This window comes from Oryx dammah, unplaced genomic scaffold (assembly GCF_014754425.2).
Source record: "Oryx dammah isolate SB20612 unplaced genomic scaffold, SCBI_Odam_1.1 HiC_scaffold_22, whole genome shotgun sequence".
NCBI classification, from domain to species: domain Eukaryota; kingdom Metazoa; phylum Chordata; class Mammalia; order Artiodactyla; family Bovidae; genus Oryx; species Oryx dammah.
The window spans coordinates 8,210,869-8,223,236 of NW_024070206.1; positions in this window are offsets into that span (position 1 = coordinate 8,210,869).

Below are 12,368 nucleotides of genomic sequence, written 5' to 3' on the forward strand. Positions count from 1 at the left end.
CCCGGTGGACTGCAGCCCACCAGGCTCCTCTGTCCATGGAATTCTCCAGGCAAGAATATTGGGGGTTGCCATTCCCTTCTCTAGGGGAATCTTCCCAACTCAGGGATCAAACTCACATCTCTTACGTCTCCTGCATTGGCAGGTGGGTTCTTCACCACTAGTGCCATCTGGAAAGCCCACTGTAATAAGCAGAAGAATATTAATACATAGGAACCTTGTTTATTCTATTAATGGTATATCTGTTTAGAAGGGCACGGTAAACATATCCAAGTTGCAGACAACAGAAAAACCATGAGGAATAACAATGATCTTAGTTAAGTATGATCAACACTCTATTGCTCTGATACAAAAGAGACACAGAAACACTATGCTGCTGCTAAGTCGGTTCAGTTGTGTCCAACTCTGTGCGACCCTAGAGACGGCAGCCCACCAGGCGTCCCTGGGATTCTCCAGGCAAGAACACTGGAGTGGGTTGCCATTTCCTTCTCCAATGCATGAAAGAGAAAAGTGAAAGTGAAGTCACTCAGTCGTGTCAGACTCTTAGCGACCCCATGGACTGCAGCCCACCAGGCTCCTCCATCCATGGATTTTCCAGGCGAGAGTACTGGAGCGGTGCCATTCCCTTCTCCAGGCGATCTTCCCAACCCAGGGATCAAACCTGGGTCCCCCACCACTGCAGACAGATTCTTTGCCATCTGAGCCACGGAAGCTCAAATACTACTTATGGCTCTCCCCAAATCTTGCTTGTGGCTCTAAAAGACTTTTATACAAAATGTATATTCAAAGATTTTTGCCACATTTCCCTCATGCAAGACTGTTAAAAAAATTTTCATCACATTCTTCAGTATCAACTTATATGAAAGAAAACTGAATAGAACATAATCTTAAAATGATATATCAGTTTAGAAATTACAGGTATATTACTTCTACAAAGATACTGAAATAAACATAAGGAAAAGAACAATGAATGAGATGAGGAATCCTGAGACAAACAGATACTGTACCCAAATCAGGAAGGGCTGAGACGCACCAATGGCCACATAATAAGTAGAAGGAGGAAGGTTCAACAGATAATCAGCACCTATCATTACACACCAGAGAAGGCAATGGCACCCCACTCCAGTACTCTTCCCTGGAAAATCCCATGGACAGAGGAGCCTGGTAGGCTGCAGTCCACGGGGTCGCTATTAGTCGTACACGACTGAGCAACTTCACTTTCACTTTTCACTTTCCTGCACTGGAGAAGGAAATGGCAACCCACTCCAGTGTTCTTGCCTGGAGAATCCCAGGGAAAGAGGAGCCTGGTGGGCTGCAGTCCATGGGGTCGCTATTAGTCATACACGACTGAGCAACTTCACTTTCACTTTTTACTTTCCTGCATTGGAGAAGGAAATGGCAACCCACTCCGGTGTTCTTGCCTGGAGAATCCCAGGGACGCCTGGAGAATCCCAGGGACACCTGGTGGGCTGCCGTCTCTGGGGTCGCACAGAGTTGGACACAACTGAAGCGACTTAGCAGCAGCAGCATCGTTACACACAATTACTTGTCAAAAGAAGGATTGCAATTCTGTGTTCCAAAAATATTGGTTAGCTAAATTTCTGAAGAGAATAGATAATTACAGGGCCAATCTTCACCTACTATGAGAAGAAAAACCCCTAGGTGGCCCTACTAATCACAATAAAATTATTGGAGGAATGCATGTTTTTAAAATGTCAACACACCAGGTCAACAAAATATACCAGGACAATGGCTCAGGCACTGCTGGCCATGGGAATTTAATGACTGGATTATTTCTGGGATAAACACCAAGTTTCACAAGTCAAATCTGTATGGAAAAACAAGTACTTTAAGGTCTCATAATATAACAGGCAAAACTCATGAAAAGTGGAGTCACTCACTCATGTCCAAGTCTTTGGGACCCCATGGACTATACTGTCCATGGAATTCTCTAGGCCAGAATACTGGAGTGGGTAGCCTATCCCTTCTCCAGAGGATCTTCCCTACCCAGGACTCAAACCGGGGTCTCCTGCATTGCAGGCAGATTCTTTACCAACTGAGCTACCAAGGAAGCCCTATGTAACCATTCAAAAAATAAAAAAGAGGACTCCCTCTAATGCTCCTTTAAGTAGGCCCATTATCACAACCAATAATTGACTGTTGATACTCAGTTCCTACAACATTTTGCTTCATTAGGATCCAAAGTTATTGCTCCTTATCAGCAAAACCAATTACAAACGTTCATTTGTTAATGCTGACCTATTTGAGATTTTACATATTACATCTTTAAATATATCTTTTCACACAGATAGTTACTGACAAACACTGATACCAAGCACACTATTTTAATTGAGAATATTCATCATTTGGAAAGCATGTAGAGAATTCTATTAGTGTCTTTTCCTGCTAGTTGCCTTTTTAAAATACATTCAGTTCAGTTCAGTCGCTCAGTCATGTCTCTTTGCGACCCCATGAATTGCAGCACGCCAGGCCTCCCTGTCCATCACCAACTCCCGGAGTTCACTCAAACTCGTGTCCATTGAGTCAGTGATGCCATCCAGCCATCTCATCCTCTGTTGTCCCCTTCTCCTCCTGCCCCCAATCCCTCCCAGCATCAGAGTCTCTTCCATGAGTCAACTCTTCCCATGAAGTGGCCAAAGTATTGGAGTTTCAGCTTTAGCATCAGTCCTTCCAATGAATACCCAGGACTGATCTCCTTTAGGATGGACTGGTTGGATCTCCTTGCAGTCCAAGGGACTCTCAAGAGTCTTCTCCAACACCACAGTTCAAAAGCATCAATTCTTAGGCGCTCAGCTTTCTTCACAGTCCAACTCTCACATCCATACATGACTACTGGAAAAACCACAGCCTTGACTAGACAGACCTTTGTTGGCAAAGTAATGTCTCTGCTTTTGAATAAGCTATCTAGGTTGGTCATAACTTTCCTTCCAAGAAGTAAGTGTCTTTTAATTTTGTGGCTGCAGTCACCATCTGCAGTGATTTTGGAGCCCAAAAAAATAAAGTCTGACACTGTTTCCACTGTTTCCCCATCTATTTCCCATGAAGTGATGGGACCAGATGCCATGATCTTCGCTTTCTGAATGTTGAGCTTTAAGCCACCTTTTTTACTCTCCTCTTCACTTTCATCAAAAGTCTTTTTAGTTCCTCTTCACTTTCTGCCATAAGGGTGGTGTCATCTGCATATCTGAGGTTATTGATATTTCTCCCAGCAATCTTTGATTCCAGCTTGTGCTTCTTCCAGCCCAGCGTTTCTCATGATGTACTCTGCATATAAGTTAAATAAGAGTGAGTGAAGTCGCTCAGTCATGTTTGACTCTTTGCAACCCCATGGACTGTAGCCCACCAGGCTCCTCCATCCATGGAATTTTCTAGGCAAGGGTACTGGAGTGGGTTGCCATTTCCTTCTCCAGGGGATCTTCCTGACCCGGGGATTAAACCCAGGTCTCTCGCATTACAGGGAGACACTTTTACCGTCTGAGCTAGCACGGTGACAATATAGAGCCTTGATGTACTCCTTTTCCTATTTGGAACCAGTCTGTTGTTCCATGTCCAGTTCTAACTGTTGCTTCCTGACCTGCATATAAGTTTCTCAAGAGGCAGGTCAGGTGGTCTGGTATTCCCATCTCTTTCAGAATTTTCCAGTTTATTGTGATCCACACAGTCAAAGGCTTTGGCATAGTCAATAAAGCAGAAATAGATGCTTTTCTGGAACTCTCTTGCTTTTTCCATGACTCAGCAGATGTTGGCAATTTGATATCTGGTTCCTCTGCCTTTTGTAAAACGAGCTTGAACAACTGGAAGTTCACAGTTCACGTATTGCTGAAGCCTGGCTTGGAGAATTTTGGGCATTACTTTGCTAGCGTGTGAGATCACCTCCCATTGAAGACCAGGTGAAAGCTCTTCAGCTGTACAATTAAATAGGTTTTTAATTTGGAAGTTGTCGTAAGTCAAACAGAGAAGGAGAAATACTGTATGGCATCCCTTATATGTGGAATCTAAAAAGAAATGATACAAATGAACTCACGAAACAGACTCACAGACTTAGAGGATGAACTTAGGGTTGGAGGGTTGGAGTAGGGAAGGACTGGGGGGGCAGGGATAGTTAGGGAGTTTGGGATGGACATGTGCACACTGCTATATTTAAAATGGATAACCAACAGGACCTATTTATAGCACATGGAACTTCACTCAAGGTTATGTGGCAGCCTGGATTGGAAGGGACTTCGGGGGAGAATGGATACATGGCTGAATCCCTTTGATGTTCAGCTGAAACTATCACAATACTGTTAATTGGCTATACCCCCAATACAAAATAGAAAGCTTTAAAAAATGAAAATAAAATACATTTTAAGAACCTATCAAAAAAAATTGGAAATCTTTGTACTTGCAGGGAGGTCCAAAAAATGCTGCTGCATTAAAATCTGTCTATTAAATTTGTGGAGGAGTAGAGCTCTCCTTTCTTTTGTTAACGTTTGAAAGCACGAGCAGTGTTTGACATTAAAATGCAAGCCACATTAGTTGCCATCAAAATGATGATATCACATACAAGATTTGCATATAGCGGATGTTTTACCTTGCAACTTTAGGTTGAACTCATTAAGCAGTTTAACTGTCTCAAAAGCTAATTTCCAAAGCCATTCAGTGTTTACAGTAAAGGAACACTGGCTCTTCTCGTCAACAAATTTCAATTTGGGCCCTAAGATTAAAAAAAAAAAAAATCACAGTAAAACTTTACCACTGCTGAGTCATCAAATTGAAGTGTGACAGGGCAAGAAAGAACATTCTGCTTCTATTTCTGATAAAAATTCACAGAACTGATAAAGGTTAAGTCCACAAGAGCAAATGAAGTTCACCATTGACGCTACTGGTGCAGTAACACGTGGTAGACTCAAATATTTTCTGCTAATGAATAATACCACAGGCAAGCTATAAACATCTTACATTTCACAACGTTTGTCAATTTGTACAACTAAGCTTTTTTCCTCTGCTTGATGCATGGTTTTGTCACTGTAAGTTGTAATACATCTTAGCAGATTCCACTTCATGTTTACTGATTAGTTTTTCTAAAATTCTTTGAACTATTCCCTTTTTAGTTGTAACATGCAGACTATTCATAGAGGCAAATTCTTTGACACTTTAAACTTATCTTTGACCCCTGGAATAAAAAAGCAAGCAACTTAATAGTATCAATACCTTTTGGACTCAAGAGACAAGAAAAACCAAAGAATCTCTATCAACCTCACTAAACAAATTTTTAACTACCAATGATGCTCCCCAAAATCATCAACTCTTTGGTCAATTGTTCTCCCTAAGAGGGTAATAGTATTAAACAAGTTTATCTCCTCTGGACACATTTCTTCAGTTGTTTCAATTAAGCAGAATTTAATAAACCCACTGTCAGTAAACAGTTTTCCTTATTTGGCTAACAAACAAGCCATTCTAAACTTACTATGACTTCAGCCTCATTTTCATTTTTTATATTTTTGAAGAAATTATGCTGTGACTTTTAAAAAATTGTTTCCAATTTGCTTTTCTGTGTAAGTTGGAAACATTGAGTCCTTGGTCTAGTAATGTTGACAGAGGCTGCATTCTTTATGTGTCATAAAATATTCATCTTTTAAATTTTATTCAATCATTTAAAAACATACATTCTTAACTATGGACTGTAAAGAAAACCAGCGGCAGGCTAAATTCCAAAAGTGAGCCAAAATTTGCCCATCCCTACTCTAGACAACACGCTTCCCTGGTGGTTCAGTGGTAGAGAATCCACCTGCCAATGCAGGAGACACGGTTCGATTCCTGGGTCAGAAGATGCCCTGGAGGAGATGGCAAACCAGTATTACTGAATCTGAGACTCTGGGTCATGGAGAATGCTATAAAAATTTCATGCTATAAAATCTAGACATTTCTAGAATCTAGAACTAGGATACAGAAACTTGTTTTACAATTCAGAGCTCTACAAAGGTGACTCAAAGGGGAGCTCCCCGTCTATCCCTAGTGGAAAATAGAAACCCCCTTTTGAACATCCTAGAAGATCCTCCCCTCTTCTCCTCATCCCTCACCTCTATACCTTACTCACTTTCGTGTTTGGGGGTTCCTCTTTGTGGCCTTGGCCAAGTAGACACCTGACATAGAAACCAGGACCCTCAAATCTGACATTCCATTGTATATGGAAAACAAATCCTAAGTCACAAGCAAACTAGGTTATAACCTCCCCTGTGTAAGGTTACATGGTAGGCACGGTCACTAGCTAGCAAACTGAAGTTTCTACTAATCCATGAAAAGATTAACCTAAGCAAGGTCTGTTAGTTCAAAATAGTGGTGTTATCAATGTTTGTTCATATTTCACCTTTCTGCGTTTTTTGCTTTCTCTCCTTCCCCAGGGCTTCTCAAGTGGCTGAATGGGTAAAGAATCAGCCTGCAATACAGGAGACAGAGACGTGGGTTCGATCCCTGCATCAGGAAAACTTGCTTTATGTATGGGAAAGAGGCCTGAAGGATAAGTGACAAGGGTACTTCCCTTGAATCTCCACTCCCAACTCAAGATGTCAAGCCTGTATCTTGTTGAAGACCCAAAGCCAGGTGTTCCTTTTAAGGGCCACCACTTTACAATGGCAACCCACTCCAGTATTCTTCCCTGGAAAATCCCGTGGACAGAAGAGCACTGTGGGCTACCATCCATAGGGTTGCAGAGTCAGACACGACTGAAGCAACTGAGCACACACACACTCCTTCCCCATCTCACACCTTTTCTCTGACTTGAAATTAAGACTGTTGGGGAAGCTATGGTCACTGGCTTAGTCTACCAACTAAACTTACTTTATGTATGGGAAAGAGGCCTGAAGGATAAGTGACAAGGGTACTTCCTTGAACCTCCACTCCCAACTCAAGATGTCAAGCCTGTATCTTGTTGAAGACCCAAAGCCAGGTGTTCCTTTTAAGGGCCACCACTTTACAATGGCAAATGCCTGTGCCTAGGCTAAAACACCTTTCCATCATGTGAGTGTTGGGACAGTAACTAGGGAGAGACAGAACACAAAGGACATTAGTGGTCTAACAGGAACTACTTCAGGACTGAAGCCTCCTGAAGAGGGAGAAGAGAACAGGGGTCCTCATCATAATGACTACAGTCTAAAGAACACATCTGTTTTACAGACTGGGGAGAGATGCTTCTAAAAGGTTGTAACGATGTGGGAAGGACGAGGGAGATAAGATCATCTCCTAACACCCCATCAGCTTTCAAGAGCTGTAACTGAGAATGAATGCCAGGCACTAAGCTCAAAACCCTGGAGAAGGGAAAGGCCACCCACTCCAGTATTCTGACCTGGAGAATTCCATGGACTGTGTGTAGTCCATGGTGTTGCAGAGAGTCAGACACGACTGAGTGACTTTCACAAGCTCAAAACCAGGTTAAGGAGTGGTAGCACTCATCGGAAAAGACTCTGATGCTGGGAAAGATTGATGGCAGGAGAAGAGGAGGACAGAGGATGAGATGTTTGGATGGCATCACTGACTTGACAGACATGAGTCTCAGCAATCTTTGGGAAATAGTGAACGACAGGGAAGCCTGGCGTGCTGCAGTCCATGGGGTCACAAACAGCTGGACGTGACTCAGCGACTGAACAAGGCCAATGACAAAATTTCTTAATCTTGTTACTGCCAAAGCAGGCAGTGCCCTCTAGTGGGGAAAAAAAAATTTAAACAGTCCTTACTAAGACTTGGATTGGCTTCTACAAAATACCCATAACACAGACAGCTAAATGGTAACAATTATAACTAGCTGAAATTCTGAAAACAAGTACTGACATAACTGTATTTAGTAATAATAGTTTTCACTGGGCACTTCCCTAAGGTGAGGCACTGTGCTAAGGAACTGTTTTACAGGTGTTCTCTCAATCCCTTCAACTGTGTTCTGAAGCCGCCCCATTAACTGCTTTATAAATTCAATCTTACAGCTCTAACTTGCTCAAGGCACCCCAACTAAGAAAGGGCAGGAGGGAATAAGACATTTAAAGTTTAAACCCTTGTAAGAAATCTGAGAAACACACACACAATGAATGAGAACTACAGCAGAAAGTTGGGAAACGTTTGCTAAACTTTGGTCATTTTTAATAGAAAATTGATACCGCTTTAACTGGAGATGATGAAATAAATCTAAATAAAATTTTCCTAAGTCTCTCAGGTCTAAAAATAAATGAAGACTGAAATGATTTGAAGGAGTGCTGGGTGGTTCATTTGTCAGGGGCATTATCAAGGTCCCTCCAGGGTTCCCGTCATGAGGACTTCTGAATCCTACTCCAAGAGACTTCTTTGTGCTTCTTTCTGTTGTCTTCTTACACTCGTGTCCAAAACCCCATATAAATCATTCAGTAAATCAAATAGCATCTAGTACTTCAAGAGACAAATATAATAGTCCCCTAAACATTATTATTAAAAAGAAAAAAAATCTATATTCTATGGAGTTATTTTACAATAAAACATCATAGGAACATCAGTAAAACTAATTCTGGGCAAAAAACTAAATAAGGCCTGCTTTATAGTTTTAGTTCCTAAAAAAATTACCAACATAATGCATTTATGCTGTGGTATCAGATTTTAAAGACTTAACTATCAGAAGGAAGAAAAACTGTTGGTTTTAGTTATTTGGAAAACATTTCAGTCTGACTGCAGCCATAAATCAATGTAGAGACTAACAACAAAAATTAATATTCACTCAAGGCTGCATCAAAAACATAGGTCCCTTTTGCCTAGGGAATAAAATCCAAAATTCTCAGCTGAGCACACCAATTGGCTCAGAAGGGTCCCCAAGCCACTCTCTGGTCCTCATTCAGAGAAATATTTATGTAGCTCTTTAAATTACTGCTAGGCACTATCCCCCCCCCGACCCCCTACCCCCCCCAACCCCCCACCCCACCACAGAGTAAAATATAATAGCGGGGCAGGGAAGAGGGCAGGCTTGTCTGATAAAGCGGCATTTGAGCAGACACCTGAAGGAGGGAGGGAATTGAGAGGTGTTTGAGGAAAGACTGACAAGATGGAGGACACTGCAGAGGCCTGGACGCAGAGGCATATTGCGGTTATTTGGTAACAGCCAAACCAATGTGGCTGAATCAGAACAAGCAGAGTGGTAGCAAACGTTTCAGCCTTGAGGGGTGATGGGAGGGTGGCTTTTCAGGGTACGGTGGGAACTTCACAACTACTCTTCCAGCAGGAAGCCACTGGGAAGCTTAAGAGGTACATCATCAGACGCGTTTTTCAGTAATTCTCCCTGTAATGTAGAGTGTATAGCTCTACCATAAAGGAGGCAGAGCTCTGAAAAACTGCCTTCCAACTGTGGTGTTGAAGGCTCTTGATTGTCACTGGGACAGCAAGATCAAACCAGTCAATCCTAAAGGAAATCAACCCTGAATATTCACTGGGAAGACTGATACTGAAGCTGAAGCTCCAATACTTTGGCACTTGCTGCAAAGACCCAACTCATTGGAAAAGACCCTGATGCTGGAAAAGACTGAAGGTGGAAGGGGACAACAGCGAGGATGAAATGGCTGGATGGCATCACCGACTCAAACTCTGGGGTTTAACTGATCTCATGAGTTTGCAGTCCATGGGGTCGCAGAGTTGGACACAACTGTGCAACTTAACAATAACATAGAGTAGAAGGGGGAACCACAAAGGAAGAATCAGCCTATGCCTTATTCCTAGCACCTCCCTTACCTCAGTGTATTAGCATTATTAGCAGCTAGTGTTTACTAAGATCACAGATGCTAGGCGTTGTCATTCAATCCTTGAAATAAAACTTCGAAGCAGCTGTTACAAATGAAAGGGAAATTTTAAATGAAGCCTCAAGCAGGATCAAGGAGCTTGTTCACAAGTTCATAAATGGTAGAATCATAAAACACATCTGCCTGTTATTAAAGCACAGGTTTCCTCCACTATCACACACAATATACCCAACTCAATAAAAAATTTTGTATCAGACCTTTTTAACAGCTCAAGTCTTTGCACGTCTTGTTGCTGTAGCCTTTTAGTCGTTACGTCCGGCTCTTTTCTGACCCCATGGACAGTAGCCCGCCAGGCTCCTCTGTCCGTGGGATTTCCCAGGCACAAATACTGGCGTGGGCTGCCATTTACAGGGGATCCCCTGACCCAGGGACTGAACTCACATCTCCTGCATTAGCAGGTAGATTCTTTACCAGTGAACCACCAAGGAAGACCCTGTGAATGTCTTACTCTGTCTAAACATCCTTCAGTCCAATTTCTTTGATAACAAACGTTCATTTTGGAGATCAATTCAAGCATCCCCTCCCAAGTGAATTTGTTCCTGATTCTTCCGGCCACTTAGCTGCTCCATCATCTGTGCCGTAATAGCTACTGCTCCAGCTTCTTTTCTCTGAAATGATACTTACCTGGTGGTAGTATAACTGTATCCATTTACATATTTCCATCGAGTTCCTCTTGGTAAGTCATTTATTTGCCATTATCTCTCCTACCCCTACCCTCTCCTCTCCTCCTTCCCACCTCCACAAAGAGCCAAAGGCATGCTGAAAAGTGAAAGTGAAGTCGCTCAGTCGTGCCGACTCTGTGACCCCACGGACTGAAGCCTACCATGCTCCTCCATCCATGGGATTTTCCAGGCAAGGGTACTGGAGTGGGTTGCCATTTCCTTATCCAGAGGATCTTCCCGACCCAGGGGTTGAGCCTGAGTCTCCCACATTGTAGGCACTTTACCGTCTGAGCCACCAGGGAAGTCAAATGCATGCTAGCTGAATGGATTATAAATCATCGAAGAATCATACGTAGGTATTTCATGCACCTATTCTACACATCTTGGACATCTGATGCCATATTTTTAAAAAATTAACTGTCAAAAAAAAGTAATTGGTGAATATATTAACAAGATGGGAGAATCTTTTCACAATGTGTATACGTAACATACACTTTAAATATCTTTACAATTTGTCAATTATACCTCAACAAAGCTGGAAAAAATTAGCTATGGGTGGCAATAAGAAAAAATAAAGTGGGTGGATATTAACTATACTTACACATAAATGTTCAAAGTCATACACCTGAAACTAATATATGTTAATCCTCTTATCAATGTGCAAAATAAATGCATACTCCAGCATTCTGTTTAGGGCTCTGGATCACCTGTACGATTTAGACATTTAAACAGTAAAAGGAAAGCCAGATGGCATTATTACAAGTGAGGCAATTATGAACATAAAATTGTGTCCGAAGTATTTAGAAATTAAAAACAGCCTGAAAGATGGAAGTAGCACTATTTTTGCTGGTTTCAGTATTTTAAGACCAAAATGTGTATATGAGATTGCCTTGAAAGGCAAAATTAAATAAGGGTAATATGTGGAAGACACATAAAAACAAATCATGGCTTTGAAGCAATATACTACAATGCAAAGTATTGCAATTACAAGAAATGCTCCATTTCCAGAAACACTCATATAAAACCTATGTGGCTACCACGATGAAAAATTGAATGCAATCTACTCCTCTGAAATTCTGCATCTTCATTTGTATAATTCCAGAATGTTTATAATAGTCCCAGATTTCTAGTTTTTTTCTATGAAATTATCAAATTTATTATTTTGAGATTGACCCAAGGTTTCCTATTGGGCCTGTTTCCTAAATGAGCTGACATTTTTGTTATTTTACCTTTATGCCAGGTTATTGGTTTGGACAGGCTATATTGCAAAACACGGTGTCAGAGGTGGACAGGTGAAGCAATTTTAAATTTCCCTTTGTGATGTTTTTTTCCCACCAAAACCTTTCAAGAATCTGACAAGTTTCCGAGCCAGTCATCAATTCATAGTCTCTCAGCTACAAATTCACCCTGAAGGGGCTCACTCGCGGCTTTCCGGCAGCTCCACCATCTGGACAGCTATGAAGAAACCCAGTGATTCTCTGGCCCACAGTCCCAGTCCCAGAAAGTCACACAGTCCCTGGCAATGTCACACAGACCTGGCCCAGGCCGGTGATCACCACCTTTCAACTTTCCCAATACAAACCCCTTTTGCTCCTGGCATCCAGCCAGCACGTCCAGAATGTGGAAGGCTCCCTCACTCCCTCTCCAGGCCCACACTTGGTCACTAGCTGCAGCTTCCCTGAATCTTGGAGGGTGGCTTCTTGCTTGCTCAGTGACTGCAAACAGACTGTGGTCTGGGCAAGCCTGTACACTTCTCTGCCATCCAGTGGGCTGCCCCTTCAACAAGATCAGACTCCCATTTGAGATCCCTTGTCCTTGAGTACTTGCAAGCTTGTCCCTCCTTGAGTCCTCTCCCTTAGTTCTGGGGTACCAGATAAGATTTATTTTGTCATAATTTAGAACTTTT